Raw genomic sequence first — 17,228 nt, 5'->3', positions numbered from 1 at the left:
TCATCATCATCATCATCATCATCATCATCATCATCATCATCATCATCATCATCATCCTTATCGTCGTCACTAGCACCTGAAGGTTTGCTTGAGCTGCATCTTAAAGGAAAGAGGGATTCCAAGAGGCCAAGCCTGGTAGAGAGTCCATTCTAGGTATGGGCAATGGCCAGTGCAAATGAAGTGCAGTGTGTGCATGTGCATATGCGTGTGCATGTATGTCCACGTCTGTGGACTGGAAAAATAGATTAATTCCTCCCCAATTATTTACCACTATCTTCAGAATCATGCTTCACTGAAAAAGCACTTGATTTCCTTTTTGGTTTTTAGTATATGAGAAAAAAGGAAAGGGGAGAAACCCCAACTAGAATTATGATATATTTGTTTTAAATATTTCTCTCTAAAACCAGGTACTGATTGCTCCTACGTGTGTAATTATTTCAATACTTCAAAGGACTACTGATCGAATGGATGTGGGCTCCCCTTCCCCTGAAACACATTACAACCCAATCTGCACTTCATCCAGTTAAGTTCTTGTCATATATACATATATTTATTTTCTCTCTCTCTCTCTTCTCTCTCTTCTCTCTCTCTCTTAGTCTCTTCCTCTCTCTCCCCTCTCTCCCCTCTACCCCCCCTTTCTCTCTTTCTCCACACACACACATACATACATATATGTAGGAAATTATGTGAGAGGTAGAATAGTATTAAAATGCTCCATTATTTCAAGGTTACCTCAATGGGTAGAAGTTGTGGAAAAGCATATTTCTGCTCAGCATTTGAAAGATTTTTCTAACAATTAGAAATATTTAAAAATAAAAGAAATCCTCTGCTCTAAGAGGTAGTGAATTCCCACTCATGGGAGGTCTTCAAGCAGAACTTGGAATGCTACAGAGAATATTCCTTTTAGACTAAGTGATTTTTGAGGTCTTTTCCAACTCAGAGGTTCTAGGATCCTATGAAATCTATTAATTATGCTATAAGTCACAGAGATTCTTAACTTGAGGCCAGTTAACTTTTTTTAAAAAAGATTTTATAACTATATTTTAATATAATTGTTTTCCCTTTTAATAATTTGTATTTTGTTTTATATATGCATTAAAATTTTATTTTATTTTATTATTTAAATGCATATTTTATGTATTTTAAAACATTCTCTTGAAGAGAGGTCCATAGGCTTCACCAGATTGCCACAGAAGTCCATGACACAGAAAAGTTGCATAGGAAAAGATTTCATTCTGCCAGTGCTTTCTTTTGTCCTTTGAATGAGGAGAAGAGACAAGTGGGTAAATTAAATGCTGAAACACTAAATAAGGATTCTTATCACTTGTTGGACCTCACAATTGTTCTTGCTTTATTTTGCCAAAAATTCACAAGATAATTTTGGTGTCTTGCCAGTTTGGATTAATTGCAAACTGTGGTTGGAATGTGATTTTTTTCCCTCTAAAATAATTACATTTTAATATTTTCTTAAAAAGAACAGTAGAGAATTGATATTTCAGTGGAGAAAGGGAAGATGAATTTCTGATGCAACTTTGTAAAACAGGATAAAATAATTTAAAAATAGATAAAAATGAGAGCTGATATTCATGAGCTCTTTGAGATCTGCAAAGTACTTTACCTACATGAAACCCAACTTCTAACCAAGGATGAGGTGTTCTGCATGTACAGAAAGAGACCCGACTCCAGGCTGGTGGAGAGAAAGTTGAGGGGACACTGTCTACCATAAGGGACTTGCCAAGTTGGAGAAAGAGAGAGACAGAGACAGAGATAGAGACAGAGAGAGCCTGTGGTTACAGATAATCTCTCGAGAGACAAGGGTGAGAGAAAAACAGCAGACATGTGGGGAAAGTTGGCTCCTCTGCATATTTCTAATCTCCAGCTTGACTCCCTAGACATGGCAAGAATAGTTCTCTTTGGGTGAAATTAGACTTTTTCTTGATGTGAGCAGAGATCTCATCTCACTAGCAGCTAAAAAGTTCATTTACTCTTATATATTCTTTGGTACATCCTAGTCTGTATAACTTCTGAGATTTCTATTTGCTCTTTTGCTGGGATAATTGGCTTTAGTGGCTATACACTGTATGTGGTGGTCTTTTGTGTAACCAGTGTTTGGCAGAAAGGAGCTAAACTGGTGAGTGTAAGCTAAGCGCTACCCTCCCCTGTAAGAGTCACCAGGGAACCATATTTCATTTTGAACCAGACTTAAATCTCTATATACCAATATTTGATGAGTGGAAGACAGAATTAATTCTAGCCTCAATTATAGGGGTAGAGTTAATTCTACCTTTCTTAGAGATACTGATGAGAGAGAATAAGAAAGTGTCTAATCACAGTCTTTGTCCTATTCTCCGCAAGGCAAAAATCACAGCCTACCTTAAAGAGAGGTAACCTAGATTACAGAAATATCTACACATGTCACTCATTTTTTTTTTAAAGGAAATTGGGGTTAAGTGACTTACCCAGAGTCACACAGCTAGTAAGTGTCAAGTGTTTGGTCTGAGGCTAGATTTGAACTCAGGTCCTCCTGACTTCAGGGTCGGTGCTTTATCCACTGCACCACCTAGAGACCCCTACACATGTCACTCTTAAGCCATGTTTATACATTTAGACAACTCATGTGTATATGACATACTTTTCTTTTTGTTGTTGTTTAGTTGTTTTTCAGTTGTGTTTGACTCTTCATAACCCCATTTGAGGTTTCTTGGCAAAGATACAGGAGTGGTTTGCCATTTTCTTCTCCACCTCATTTTATAGATGAGGAAACTGATACAAACAGGGTTAAGTGACTTGCCCAAAGTCACACAGCTAGTAAGTGTCTGAGGCCAGATTTGAACTGACTTTAGGCCTTGCACTCTATCCACTGTGCCACCTAGCTGCCTCATACCTATCTTACATAAGCATAATTCTTTTACATATATTATCTCATTTGAACCTTACAACAACTCTGTAAAGTCGATAATACAACTGCTATTATCTTCCTTTTCCAGATGAGGAAACTGAGATTCGGTGTGCCCCTTGGGCACAAAGCTAATGAATATCAGAGGTAGGATTTGAACCTAAGTCCAGTGATCTTTCCACTACCTCCAATGTATGCCAAGAGTCAATCAAAAACTTGTGATTTGGGTTGTATGAAATACTGGCTTGAGATTTCCACCAATGCAAAAATGACCACATCTAGCAGAGGAAAGAGCACTGTATCTGGAGTCAGAAAACTCACGCTCATATATGTATTACCTGAGTCATTTTGTGTAAGTCACTTAACCTCTATGAGCCTGACTTTCCTCATCTGGAAAATTAGTCCCTTTGGCTTTTAAATCTGTGATCTCATCCATCAATAAGAATTTATTTAGCACCCATGACGTTCCAGCCTCTCTGTTTGGGACTTGGGATACAGACAAAAATGAATCAATCCCTGTTCTCAGTGAGCTTATATGCTTTTGATGGAGACAATCTATAAGTATATATGTGTGCACACATGCATACAGGTATATACACACACACACACACATATATACTTATATATGTGTGTGTGTACAAAATAGATTTTTGTGTCTAATAATAGCATTTATATAGCATTTTAAGGTTTGCAAAACACTTTTACAAATATTTCCTCATTTGATGCTCAGAACAACTCTTGGAGGTATTATTATTAGCCTTGTTTTACAGATGAAGAAACTGAGGCAGATGGAGATTAAGTAATTTGCCCAGGGTCACACAGTTAGGAAGTATCTGATGCTTGTTTTGAACTCAGGTCTTCCTGACTCCAGGTCCAGCACCCTATCTACTGTACCACCTAGCTGCTTGTGAGTGTGTACATACATATATACTGTATGCATATGTATATATGTATACATGTATGTAAGCACATGTGAATGTATATGTGTGTGCATGCATGTATGTGCACACACATATATAGGAATTCTAAGAGGCCAGGATGAAGAAAGGATACATTCTAGGTATTAGACATGGCCAATGAGAAGTCACAGAGATGAGAGACGGAGAGCAGGGTTTGAGAAACAGTGAGATCAGTTTAGATTAACCAGAGAATTCTGAAAGGGGAGTAGTATAGTATATATGCCTGGAAAGGTAGGTTGGGGCTAGGTTGTAAAGGGCTTTAAAAGCCAAAAGGAGGAGATTATATTTGATCCCAGAGACAACAATGTGCCAGTGGAGTTTATTGACTAGGGCGTGATTGTGATCAGACGTGTCCGTTAGGAAAATCACTTTGGCAGCTCTGTGGGAGATGGATCAGGGAAGGAAAAGAATTAAGGCAGGGAAGCCAATTAAGAGGCTGTTTCAATAGTCTAGATTAGAGGGAATAAGAGCCCCAACTAGGAGGCTGGTTGTGTGAGCGGAGAAAAGGAGATGGATTCAATCAATCTATTGATCAATAAACATTTGTTAAGTACCTGCTATGTGCCAGGAACTATGTTAAGTGCTGAGGATACAGAAAGAGGCGAAAGACAGCTCCTGCCCTCAAGGAGCTCACAGTCTAATGAGGAAGATAGCGCGCAAACATATATACATACATATCAATCTATAAATACGGATAAATGGGAAATAATCAATCAATAAACATTTGTTAAGTGCTGAGGATACAAAAAGAGGAAAAAGACAGCCTCTGCCCTCAAGGAGATCACAATCTAATGGGGGAGACAACATGCAAACAAATATTTACAAAGCCGTCTATTTATAGGGTAAATAGGAAATAATTAACAGAGGTACTATGGAAGTAGAAAGACAAAATATTTACGATAACAATGCATCTTATGGTCTTAGAGAGTTGGCTGAGGCTTTAGAGGCTGCATGCCCAAGGTCACATAGTCAGTAATCATCAGAGGAGGAATGTGAATTCAAGTCCTGCCTTCTATGGACTCTGCCATGCTGCCTTGTGTTGAAATGAAATTAACATCGGTTTTATTCATCTGTCAGTATGATGGACATGATTTTTTTTCAAATTATTTGAGTTAGTTCTACTTTATTATATTTTCCAGTTGGAAGACTTTAAATAATTAGCAAGTGCTGGTGTCTCCTTTAGGCACAAGCTGTAACACGAAGCCTGGCTCGAAAGCATTATATACTTAACATATGTTCTGGCCCAGATTACTACAGAATGGATTCCACTCTTCTTTACCCTGCTCTGATGTAATCCAGCAGTTGGCAATTGCAGGCCCCATATGTCAACGCTGGAATGTCCTGCCCTTTGGCTCCTGCTCTCGTCTTTTGTTTGACCTCTCCTCTGTCTTTTAGCTGTTTCCACTGCAAGTAATTAATACAAGTAAAGGAACTTGCTGCTTTCATCTGGGGATGGGCCAAGCCTGATTCCTCTCAAACCCTTGTTTTCACGTAGATGGTGATATTTTCAGACTAGAGATAAGTTCTTTGCCATTTTTTAAACTGCTATTGTTTGATAAAAATATTTTTAGACTTTCTCATGGTCTTATCAGCTATCCATTGTTAACTATTTTGATACCTTAGGAAGAGGCCTAAAGGAAATGGGGTTTTTTAACCTCAATAAAAGAAGGGTAGGATGATAGGGCATACTTCAGCAGGGTATGGGTCCAATAGTTCCCTTCTCCCTTTCACAGATAAAACCTTAAAAAGAGTATATATTCTGTGCCTCCACTTCCTCACCACCCACTCACTCAACCTCTTGCCATCTGGCTTCCTATCCCATCAGTCTTCTAAAATAATTTTTTCTCTCAAAGGTTACCAATGACCTTTTTAAAAAAAAAAAAAAGAGGTATTGCTATCTTTTATTTTTACATAACCTCCTTTTCCAAATATATCCCTCCCCTGTCTCATACCCAGAAAGATAAACTTTGTAACTAAGAATAAGAAAGAGGGAAAAGGCAGTACAGCGAAACTAACCAAAATACCAATCTCTTCTAACAGGATGTGAAGTGCTCCACACCCATAGTCCCCCACTTCTACAAAGACAGAAGGGAGATATGGTCTCATATCTCTTCTTTGAGGTCAACCCAATTATGCAGCATTCAATTTCTATTTTGCTGTTTTTGTTCTTTCCATTTACATTATTTTAGTCATTATATATATATATATATATATACACACACACACACACATATATATGTATATACATACATACATATACACACACACACATATATATTATATATAATTTTCCTGGCTCAGCTTACTCTACTTTTCATTAGTTCATGTACGTCTTCCTATGTTTATCCATATTCTTCACATTCATTGTTTCTTACAATAGTGATATTCCATAATATTCCCATCCCACAATATGCTTAGCCATACCCATATTGATAGGCATTTTACTTTGTTCCCCATTCTTTGCCACTACAAAAAGTGCTGCCATAAATATTACCAGTAGCCTTTTATTTGCTAAATCCTGTTTTTTCCTCATTCTTCTTGACCCCTTTTCTTCCTTAGCTTCCATGACACTTTCTATTTCTCATTCTACCTACTTCATAGGTTTCTTCTTTAGTCCTTATGCTGGTTCCATTTCATCACCTGCTCCTTAGCCCTGGGTATCAGTCAAGTTTGTTTTCTAGGCATTCTTCTCTTAACACTTTATTCAGTCTCCTTGGCTATCTCATCATCTCCCATGGGTTCAATTAACACCTCTACCACTAAATTGACTGTGTTTAGTTTTGGGAATCTATCTATTTAGCACTAATCTCTCCCCTGAACTTCTGTCCTACACCTCCATTTGCTTGTTGGGTAGTCCTACTTGGATGTCCCACCAGCATCTTAAATTCAGCACATCCAAAGGCACCACTATCCTTTCACATTCCTAGCGCTGAGTCTCTAAAACCTCAGAGTCACTCTCCCCTCTGTCTTCCCCTCCTTACATCATCTAATCAGTTGCAAAGTCCTATTGATTTGATCTCCCTATACCTCTAATATCCTTCTCCTTTTCTCCCTTTATGCTGCTACTAGCCTAGGTTAGCTTCATCCCCTTTGCTTCATTTGGAAGGACACCACCCTAGTTCAGAATCACTTTTTGCTTGGACTAATGCAATAGTCTTCTAATAAGTCTCCCTTCCTCAAGTCTTTCTCCTCTCCCTCTGTCCTCTATAAAACTGCCACAAAGCCTGGTTCTGATCAAGCCAATCTCCTGCTTAAAAACATCAGTGGCTCCTTATTTTCTCTAGGATAAAAGACAATCTCCCTAGTGTGGCATTTGAGGCCCTTTGCCATCTGGCTCCAATCCACTTTACAGTCATGTTTCTTTTTTATTTTTTTAAAATTTTATTTATTTTATTTTAATTTATGGAATAAAACAGTCATTTCCATAACATAGTACAACAAAAAAAATGATTGTTTATTCTATTCGTGTATGACATTCAATCAATAGGCCTTTAGTAAGTACCTACTATGTACCAGGTACTATGCTCGGAACTGGGGATTAGGTGTAAAAGTGGGACAGTCCCTGCCCTCAACGATAATAGATTTAAAGCTGGAGGGACCTTAGAAGCCATCTGCTCCCCATTTACTGGGTCAAGAAATTGATGCAAAGACAGGATAAGTAATGCAGCAGTCAGCCTTTGGATATAACCTTGAGGGCATAACTTTCCTTTAAGGGATAACAATCAGGAAAGCAACTTGAATCTAAGAAAAAAATTAATTTCCCCTAAACTATCACTATTTGGGGAAAGAGTTAAGTAGATATAATTCTACTCTGATACCTCCTCTCTGAAGAGAGCTCAATGGCCAACCCAACAGCCCCTTTTCCTGCTCCCCTCCTCAAGCCAAATTTACACAAACCCATGTGGATTTATACATAACCCCCGTGGGAAAAACACATAACCTAAGTCTGTATTTTCTGAAGGCAAATAATTTTTCTTGAAATGAAATTGCTTTTAAATTTGCTCACGAATTTCTGTCATGTGTGCATGACTATATATAGGGGCAAATTTGGTTTCTTTAAATTTATAATTACCTAATATGCAAAGGCACCTTTTTCACAAAGACTGAAGTTAAACAAGAAAATGAAATTTCTTTATAATGCATATTTTAAAAATTAATTTCCTTTTGTTTATACATAGTTTTTTTTCTACGTGAGTGTTGTAATCTCTTAATACCAGCCAAGTTGTGTTCCATGGCTATGTTAAGATGATCCAAGATTTCCTGCTATAGTCAACCAGAGATAACTGTTGTTCAGTATTCCTCAGATTATCAATATAAAAGGAGACATAAATCAGGGAGATGCACTCTCACCCAAAGAGTTCACTGCCATGGAGGAGATATAACATGGAACCTAAATTTCCTGTAAATTCTGAGACCATTCAGACATTTCACTTTGTGAAGGATATTGTGACCATTGCAGCAAGCCCTAGAACACTAGGCCTTCTCCATGAGATCCACAGTTACTCAAAAGATTTCAGTCTAGTAATTCACACAGGACAGACCAAGAAGATGTCTGTAGTAGCCAGATTATGACAGACTGCTGGAAAAACAGACCATTGAATTAATCCAGCAGGACATATGTCTTGGATGGACATTGTAGGGTAATCTGGGCCTTCAATTCAATAGGTGAAAGAGAACAAATTGAATTATACTTGGAAAAATGCACAGTGTCTTCAACAATGCCAAACTGCTCCCTGACATAAAAACCCATCCTTTTGGAACCAGTGGTTTTCCCCTTGTGGTAGAAGGCCAAAATTCATGGAATACCACAATCTCTATGGAATCAGAACTGTGTGTGACCCCAGGGACAGTTGAGAGATGCATAGGGTGGGGTGGGGAGGAAGGAATAGCATAAAGAACGCGGCCAAGGAAATGTGGAAAGTTGCAAAAGAAACTGAGCTAGGCATGCCGGAAGAGTGAAAAAGAACAGATGTGTAACTGATTGCTCCACTGGCATCCATTAAATGTTAGAAGACTAGAAAAAGGCCTCTAGTTCATTGTGTGGGTCTGCTCTGGATCACACTACTCTCATGATGGCGTGGGTCTTACGACATCCTGTGTTCTCTCCTACTCTTGGTCAGGCAATCTTGACCAAATCAATAGGAGCTTAGAAGTCCACAACTGAGAGATAGCCTGCAAGACAAAAAATCTGACCTTATAGTCTTTTTTTCATAGCTCAATCATTGGTATATGGTATTGAGGTGGACACTAGCAATAAAAACCACTCCCCTTCATTAGCAGTTTTGTTTTTTCATACCAGGTCTCATACTACCAGGACCCTCATGCCCTTACATGCCCTGACTCATTCATTTTCCCCAGAATGAAATCACCAGGGAATCCCCATCATACCAAATCACGCCCCCAACTATCCTTTCTGTATTATCCAAGTACTCCTCAATTTCACTCCAACCATCCTCCCCACTCCACCCTATGCATCTCTCAACTGTCCCTGGGGTCACACACAGTTCTGATTCCATAGAAACTGTGGTATTCCACGAATTTTGGCCTTCTAGCACAAGGAGGAAACCATTGGTTCCAAAAGAATGGGGGCAGTTTGGCATTGCTGTAGACACTGTGTATTCATTAGGATTACTACCTCCTTCATTGCTCTCCAAATCACTATTGTCATTCTCTTTCGACCTCCTTACTTCATAGACGACAGACTTAAGGGATCATAGATTTAGAACAGACAAAGACTTCAAAGGTCATCTTGTCTAACCCCCTCATTTTGCCGAAGAGTAAACTATGACCCAGTTTATAGACCTTCTTCACAACTATGAGCTCATGTGCCCCATCTGATATATTCCTGTCCAATATCAGTGTTTAGTTAATATTACCCTAATGTCATCTAACCAGTGATTAGTGCCCCAATATCAATTAACTAACTGGCATCAATGGGATTTTATAAAGAAATAGTTACTGAGAAGAGATAACAAGATCCAAAGTATAGAAACCTCTGAAACTGGGAGTTCACTCTCCTCTATGACCTTAGTCCCTAGGGAGAGTGAACTGAAAGTGGTGAATACCAACATTCCGCCCACCAAGTTCACTTCTGTGGTTTGCAATGGACAGATTGCCTTCTGGCTTGCAGAAGACTGTGGGGATGGGTTGAGCATTGCTCCTCAGTGCTGGTTCCTCACTAGCCTTAGCTGCTGAAGCTATCGGCAGACTCTGCAGTGGTTTCCATCGCTAGATCTCTTGTGGTTCTTCCCACCTTTCAAAGTTCACAAGGTCTATTCTGCTTCCAGTACTCTGTCTACTATAATCAGGAAAAAACAAACATTACACAGAGAGAAGAAATAGCAGAGCTATACATTCATGGCCACATGGTGGCCCAGGTTGGGAGAATAGGTATCTCTCTCCTACCCAGGGTCTTACAGCAGTTCTCCCTCCTCACTTGAAAACCTCTAGGAAGATATCTGTTCATGCCTTTTATACACACATTCATTTCTGGCTCAGTTGTCAGTTAAAAAACTTTGCATCACCACATAATAAGCTAACAGGAAACAGTTAAAGGATATACATGCATTCTCTGAATTAGGAACATTGCACATCATGCATTTCTTCCCAGACTGCACTCCAGACTTCTCCATCATGCCCCAGAATCCTCATCATCCTGGAATATGATTGCAGCCTTGGAACTGACACCTTGGAAGTATCCTCATCCCTTAGATTAGATGACTCCTCTCAGAACCCACATTTAAGAAGGACACCCTGGGCAATTGTGTCCTCATTTCTTTCCAAGCTACTATCTGTTTCTCCATCCTGCCCCTTAGCCGGACCCCCTTTTAGCTTCCTTTTCTGTATTATTTTTCTCCATTAGAATTCAAGCTCCTTGAGGGCAAGGACTGTCTTTCTTTTTGTTTGTATTTGTATTCCTAGTGCTTAGCACAGAGCCTGGCACATAGTCAGCACTTTATGCTTATTAACTGATTTTCAGTAGCAGTCTCACCAAACCTCCACTCAAATTGCCAGCAGGTAGAACCTACTGTGCATGCTCTAATGTCTGGGCCCCCATTGTCCACAGTCCTGTGACACCGCTGTTGCCCTCGGCTACCATATTTTCCCGCGTGGCAAGGAGATTCTGTGTTTGTTAAGGCTCTTTTGGTCTCCTCATCGTGACTGATTTACATGGGTTTACCTTCCTCAGGTTAACCTGAGGTTCCTGACGGGTCTGTGTCAGTGTCTATTCTTTTATTCATTTTTAGTATCAACAACTTGTTTAAATAGATTAGATTGTAATTGCCTCAATTGCATACTATGTCTTCTCTGTTTTATTCTTTCTGAGAGAGGGAGGGAGACAGAGAAGAAGGAAGGGAGAGGTGGGGAAAGAGGGGAGAGGAGAGAGACAGACAGACAGAGATTGAAAGGGAGAGACAGAGAGAGAAAAAGAGAGACAGAGAGACAGAGAGAGAAAGAGAGACAGACAGAGATTGAGAGACAGAGACAGAGAGATTGAGAGGGAGAGACAGAGAGAGAAAGAGAGAGAGAGAGGATAGAGCATTTATTAAGCACTTGCTATGTGTCAGACACTGCTAATTTAGTATTGATTTTTATCTTTTCTCAAGAAAGCTAATGGTCTGACTGTACACACACAGCTGATTCAGAAATTATTCCCACATAATTTGTTTATTGTTTTCTTTCTGATAGATTAAATTTCCTTTTTTTGTGAAATAATTCATGGTTCACAATATCCAGTACCCCCCCTTGCCTTTTTTCTTTTTAAACATAGTCATGATATATAGGCATTTTGGATCAATCTATAAGTCCTTGAATACTTTTGTTTCTTACTCCTGAGCCATCTTTTCTGACATATCTTTTATTTTCTTCCCCTATACCCAACTTTGCATCAATGTCATATCGTCTTTAGCAACAAATGTTGGCACATAAACAGTGGGTATCTTCATTGGAATCTTTTTGTAAACACTTATCATGAACATTGAAATATGAGATGAATGAAGGTACCATGAAAATGAACTAGACCCAGTTCAGGTCCAATGATAGACTATACACTCGGCATCTAAGAACCATCCCAGTTCTATTTGGATAGTTTCATCACTAGAAGATTGATGATGATAATAATCCATGTTTTTAACTAGATTATGAAATGTGTTCATTAAGGCACAGAGGTTGTATCAGTTTGTATGTTTGTATTGATAGAGAGAGAGGGATAAAATTGTGGATTCATTCATTTGTTTATTTGACAAGTATTTATTAGGTGCCAGATAATACAAAGTAATATTGGAGAAGGAATAGTCACAAACAACTAACTGGACCAGGACAGGCCTCATATAAGAGGTAGCACTAAGGAGTCGATGATATAGAGATAAGCAAAAAACATTCTAGGCTTGGGGAACAGCTACACAAGGCATGGTGGCAAGAGATGGAACATCATGTATTAGAAACTAGAAAGCAGGAACATTGACTATATGAAGGGGAGTAATATGAAATAAGGCTGAAAAGGTAGACTGGAACTAAATTGGAAAGAGTGTTAAATAACAAATAGAGAGGTTTAAATTTTATCCTATGAGCAATTGGAAGCTACTGGAGCTACAATATGCACATATACACACACATACATATGTACATATGTAAATATAAGTATACATGTGCATGTTTACATATATACATGGGTATGATATATGTATACGTGCATGTTTATGTCTTAGTACAGCTTTAGACCATTAAAATGGCAAACCGCTTGGCCATCCAAGCAAGGAGAAGCCTGCCACCATGCTTCTCTGGTTTTCTTCTATCCTACAGTGAGCACTGTGCCCCTCTGAAGCCCTGTCATGTTACTTCCTGAGATTGCTTCCTCTCTCACTCTGCTAAGTACACATGTACATTCACTCATGCATATACAAACACATACCCGTACCCATGCCACCCACACAGACTTGAACTCAAATCCCACTACTGAATCTTATTAGTTTTATGATCCTGGGCAAGTCTTTCAACCTCTATGTGCCTTAGGCAACTCCATAAGTCAGAGATAAACAGATCCTTCCCCCATATGCCCAAAAGAGGGTCTCCGGCAGTTTCTTCAATGAACTTTTTCACTTCTGTCCACAGAAAGTCCCTAGCTCTGACTCCCATCACGGTCAGGGTGAGTAACCTCTTGCCACTTCCTTGCCTCACACAGCCAGTTAGTGAGAGAGCCGAGACTGCACAGGTCTTCTGACTGCTTCTCCAGTGCTCCTTCCACTCCTGTCATGTACTGGCCTGGGAACTTCACCATCATGTGTAATATTGTTTCTATGGAACACATGTTCCAAATTCTAAACAGCAGTCCTACAAATGGTGAACTTCTGTCACACCCCCATTTGAGCTCAAGGACAGTTTCTCCTGAAGCCTTTCACTCCAAATGCTGACCAGGCAGCTCTGTAGACCCACAGGTTTTCAGTGCCATCGAGGCTTGAATCTGTGTTGGCAGAGATACTAGCTGCACAAGTCCAGGACTCATCCGCTGCTGCTCTGCTGGTTGACTTTGCCACCTTAGCTCCTCTTTCGCTGAAAAATGTTAATGCTAACCTCCCAAAACTGTGAGGGTTTATCATCCAACAAAACGTCTATTCTAGGTCTGCCCAAAGTAATTGCACTTCTCAATGAAAAGGCAATTATTAAAAGGCAAAGGTTAGGAACTGATGCTGGATCAAATGATCCAAGCCCTCAATTAAAAATACGGCGAGAAGAGGACTCAGCACGCGCCACGCAAATTTTGTTCCAGGAATTCCATTATTGGAACTTGCTTGGAGTGCTGACTTAGAAGTCATGAGACCTGAGTTTGAATCCCAGCTATGTGACCTTGGGCAAATGACTTAATATGTCTGGTCCTCAGTTTCCTCATCTATAAAATAAAGAGTTTTGACTATATGTCCCTTGAGGTCCCTTCCAGTCCTAGACCTATGATATAGAGTAGGGGTTGGTAAGCTGGAGTCCATGAGCTTTAAAAAAAACATTCTATGTAGATGTAGAGCCTGTATCAAATTGCATGCCATCTTGGGGTGGAGGGAGGGGAGAGATGGGGAGAAAATTTGGAACTCAAAATCTTATGGAAGTGAATGTTGAAAACTAAAAATAAATAAATAAATTTTTTAAAATATTCTAATAACTGTATTTCAGGAGCTGGTCTTGGAGTCAGAAAGATCTGAGTTCAAATCTAGCCTCAAATATTTACTAGCTTTGTGACCCTGGGCAAGTCACTTGACCTCTGTTTGCCTCAATTTCCTCAACCATAAAACGAGGATCATACACTTTGCAAGGTTGTCATGAGGATCAAATGAGATAAAATTTGTAGGGCACTTAGCACAGTTCCTGGCACATTGTGGCTTAGTTGTTAAAGTCGTGTCTGACTCTTTGTGACTCCATTTGGGGTTTTCTCGGCAGAGATACTGGAGTGATTTGTCATTTCCTTCTCTGGCTCGTTTAACAGGTAAGGAAACTGAGGCAAAGAGGGTCAAGTGATTTGCCCAGGGTCACACAGCTAGTAAGTGTCTGAAGCCAGATTTGAACTGAGGAAGATGAGTCTTCCTCACTCCGGGCCTGGCACTCTATCCACTACACCACCTCACTGCTCCTGGTACATAGTAGGTACTTAATAAATGCTTGTTTCCTTCCTTCTTTCCTTCCTTCCTTCTTCTATGTATTTTATTTTATGAATTTTAAAAACATTCTGAAACTACTGCTTATCTAGAGTATCAGTGCTAAATTGTGAATAGATGCCAGTAGGGCAGACCAAGAGTGTCTGGGATCAGGAAGCCACCTAATGGGAAGAGGCTGTCAGATAGTATCATTCTAGAAAGCATCAATTCAAATCTAGGGCATCAGTTAGTATAGAGAAGAGCATTCTAATCAATCTAATAGGAGAGACTACTTCCTAAGTCTGAGTGTTCTATGACAGACGGAAGGGGGAAGTCTAGGAGCAAGGTCCAGTGACCTGGCCAAGGTCCACAGGGGAGATCTAAAGCAAGTTGGAGTAGACAGACAGGAAATGAAACTCAGATTTAAAAAAACAAAAACAAAAAACAAAAACAAGCATCAACATTGATAGCCAGAGACTCTAACCAAGCAGGATCAGACAGACAGTCAGGCAATGAATGTCAAAGGAAGAAGCTGATTTGTGTCTCAAACCAGAAGAGGCAGAAGGATATGGGAGCTAGAGGAGAGGACAGGCAGGAAGTGGAATCTCATCTGAGCTGGGAGGTTCATATCAGCAGCATGAAGTGATTCCCCCTCTGACCCAAGGATAATGGTTAGCCGCTTTCTGCTCTGTTTTTGTATTCTCAATTGGCTGTGGCTAGTCAAAGGACAGTAGGTCCTGGGAGAAGGAGAGGCAAAATATGACACGGCAGCTCAGAAAACCAATGCAATCCTGGAGTGTGCTGGTGAGGCATGTTGCCCAGAAACAGGAAGGTGATTATACTGCTATCCTGATGACACCACATCTGGAGTATTCTATTCAGTTCTAGGAACCATATTTTAAAAAGACTCTGACAAGCTGGAGATTATTCAGGGAAGTGCAATCAGTATGGAGAGGAGACTAGAGACCACACCATACTAAGAGTCACTCGAAGGAATGAGGCTATCTAACCTGGAGAAGACTTCAAGTATTTGAAAAGCTGCTACATGCAGAAGAGAGACAGGTTTGTTACGCTTGGTCCTAGCGAACAACAGTAGGTAGAAGTTGCAAAGCCAGATTTCCACTCAATGTAAAGAAAGACTTTCTAACAATTCCAGCAATCCCATAGTAGAATGGGATGCCTTGGGAAGCACTGGATTTCCCTTCCCTGGAGACCTTCAAGCTAATGCTGAGTGACCACTCATCACTGAAGCTCTAGCAGGGATTTTGGTCAGTCACTGGTTGAACTGGAGGCCTTCCGGCTCTGAGAATTTGTGAGATTCTATGGCTTTACTTTGCAGCTCTTTATGTCATCCAAAGAGTTCTTCATGGCTGAAAAGCTGGACTGGCTACAGCAGCCAGAGTGGCAAGGCTGACCTGAAAGGATGCTGTTGGATTCTACAGTGTTACTACCAGACCCAACTAGAATGAGCTTGTTTTATTCTCCACTTTAGACAAGCATCCAGCCCACATATTAAAGATAAGTTGCATTAGCAGCTACCCCAGCTGAACCGAAGGACCTTACCTATTTCTGTGCTAAAATGGACTGTGAGAGATAGAAGGGAGCACAGATGAGGGGAAGGGGTATTCAGAATGCATGCCATCTTAGGGTGGGGGGAGGGACGAGAAAATACGGAACTCAAAATCTTGTGGAAGTGAATATTGAAAACTAAAAATAAATAAATTAATAAATTAAAAAAAATAAAATGGACTGTGGTTGGCTGAATTTACTCATGAAATGCAAAGAAGAATTATTCTATCTTCTTCTCCTCAATAGCCTTCAGGGAAACATACCCCAAATTGGGGACCCAGAAAGCATAGAGATGGAGAAAAAAATGTGGCCAGCGTCAGAGGCCAAGAAACAAAGCAGCAAATCCCTCAGTCACTGTCTTTCCCATGCAAAATCTGGGCACTGTTTAGCTGACTACCCAGTGAGACCATCTGTCACCTCTGCCCAAAGAAATATTGTGTCTCAGACATTCTACTGGGGACATAGTAAGGGCCAAGACATAAAGTGCCCCAGAATCTAGATGTTGCTTTTTAGCAAATAGTTTAGGGGCAGAGAAACTCAGCTGAGGCCACACATGGGAGATAAGCTTCAGAAGCTCTACTCACACCTGTGTCAGCAAATAGGAACAAGGTCTAGCAGAGATTCATTGCTTATGCCATCCCCTTGGGAAGATCCTAGAATTGGGATGGGGCACTTATGACTTGGCAAGGTCATACAGCTAGAAAATATCTGAGGTAGTATTTGATCCCTGACTCCCAATCCAACCCTCTATCCACTTTGTGTGCAAAATAAGACAGTATATGTAAAGAGCTTTGGAAATCTGAAAGTACTATATAAATGCTAGCTATTATTATTGTAACTATTATTATGCTATGTCTTCTCCTGCAAATTGTAATTCACAATAGCCAATGTTATCAGAAAGCTCTTACCCCTCTCCCCACTCTCCATCCTCAAAGATTATGTTGTACCCAGAAAGCTTCACAATTACACTGACCTGGCTAGACTTTGGGGCTCCTTTGGAACTTTTTGGTAGCCAGGGACCTCTCCTCTCAGTTCCAGCTTCCTGCTCTTCCCTGTGAGGGCATCCATCACAGATGGACTGCTAGGCTTCTAGTCCCACAAATCCCTCACACAAGGTCACACAGGGAATCAGCATCAGAAATGGGGTACTTCCCACATTCTCTTATTCTAGAGCTAGTGTTCCTT

Source organism: Vombatus ursinus, unplaced genomic scaffold (assembly GCF_900497805.2).
Source record: "Vombatus ursinus unplaced genomic scaffold, bare-nosed wombat genome assembly UNPS02014797.1, whole genome shotgun sequence".
Taxonomy (NCBI): domain Eukaryota; kingdom Metazoa; phylum Chordata; class Mammalia; order Diprotodontia; family Vombatidae; genus Vombatus; species Vombatus ursinus.
The sequence above is the reverse complement of the archived record's forward strand: the minus strand, read 5'-3'. Positions refer to the sequence as shown.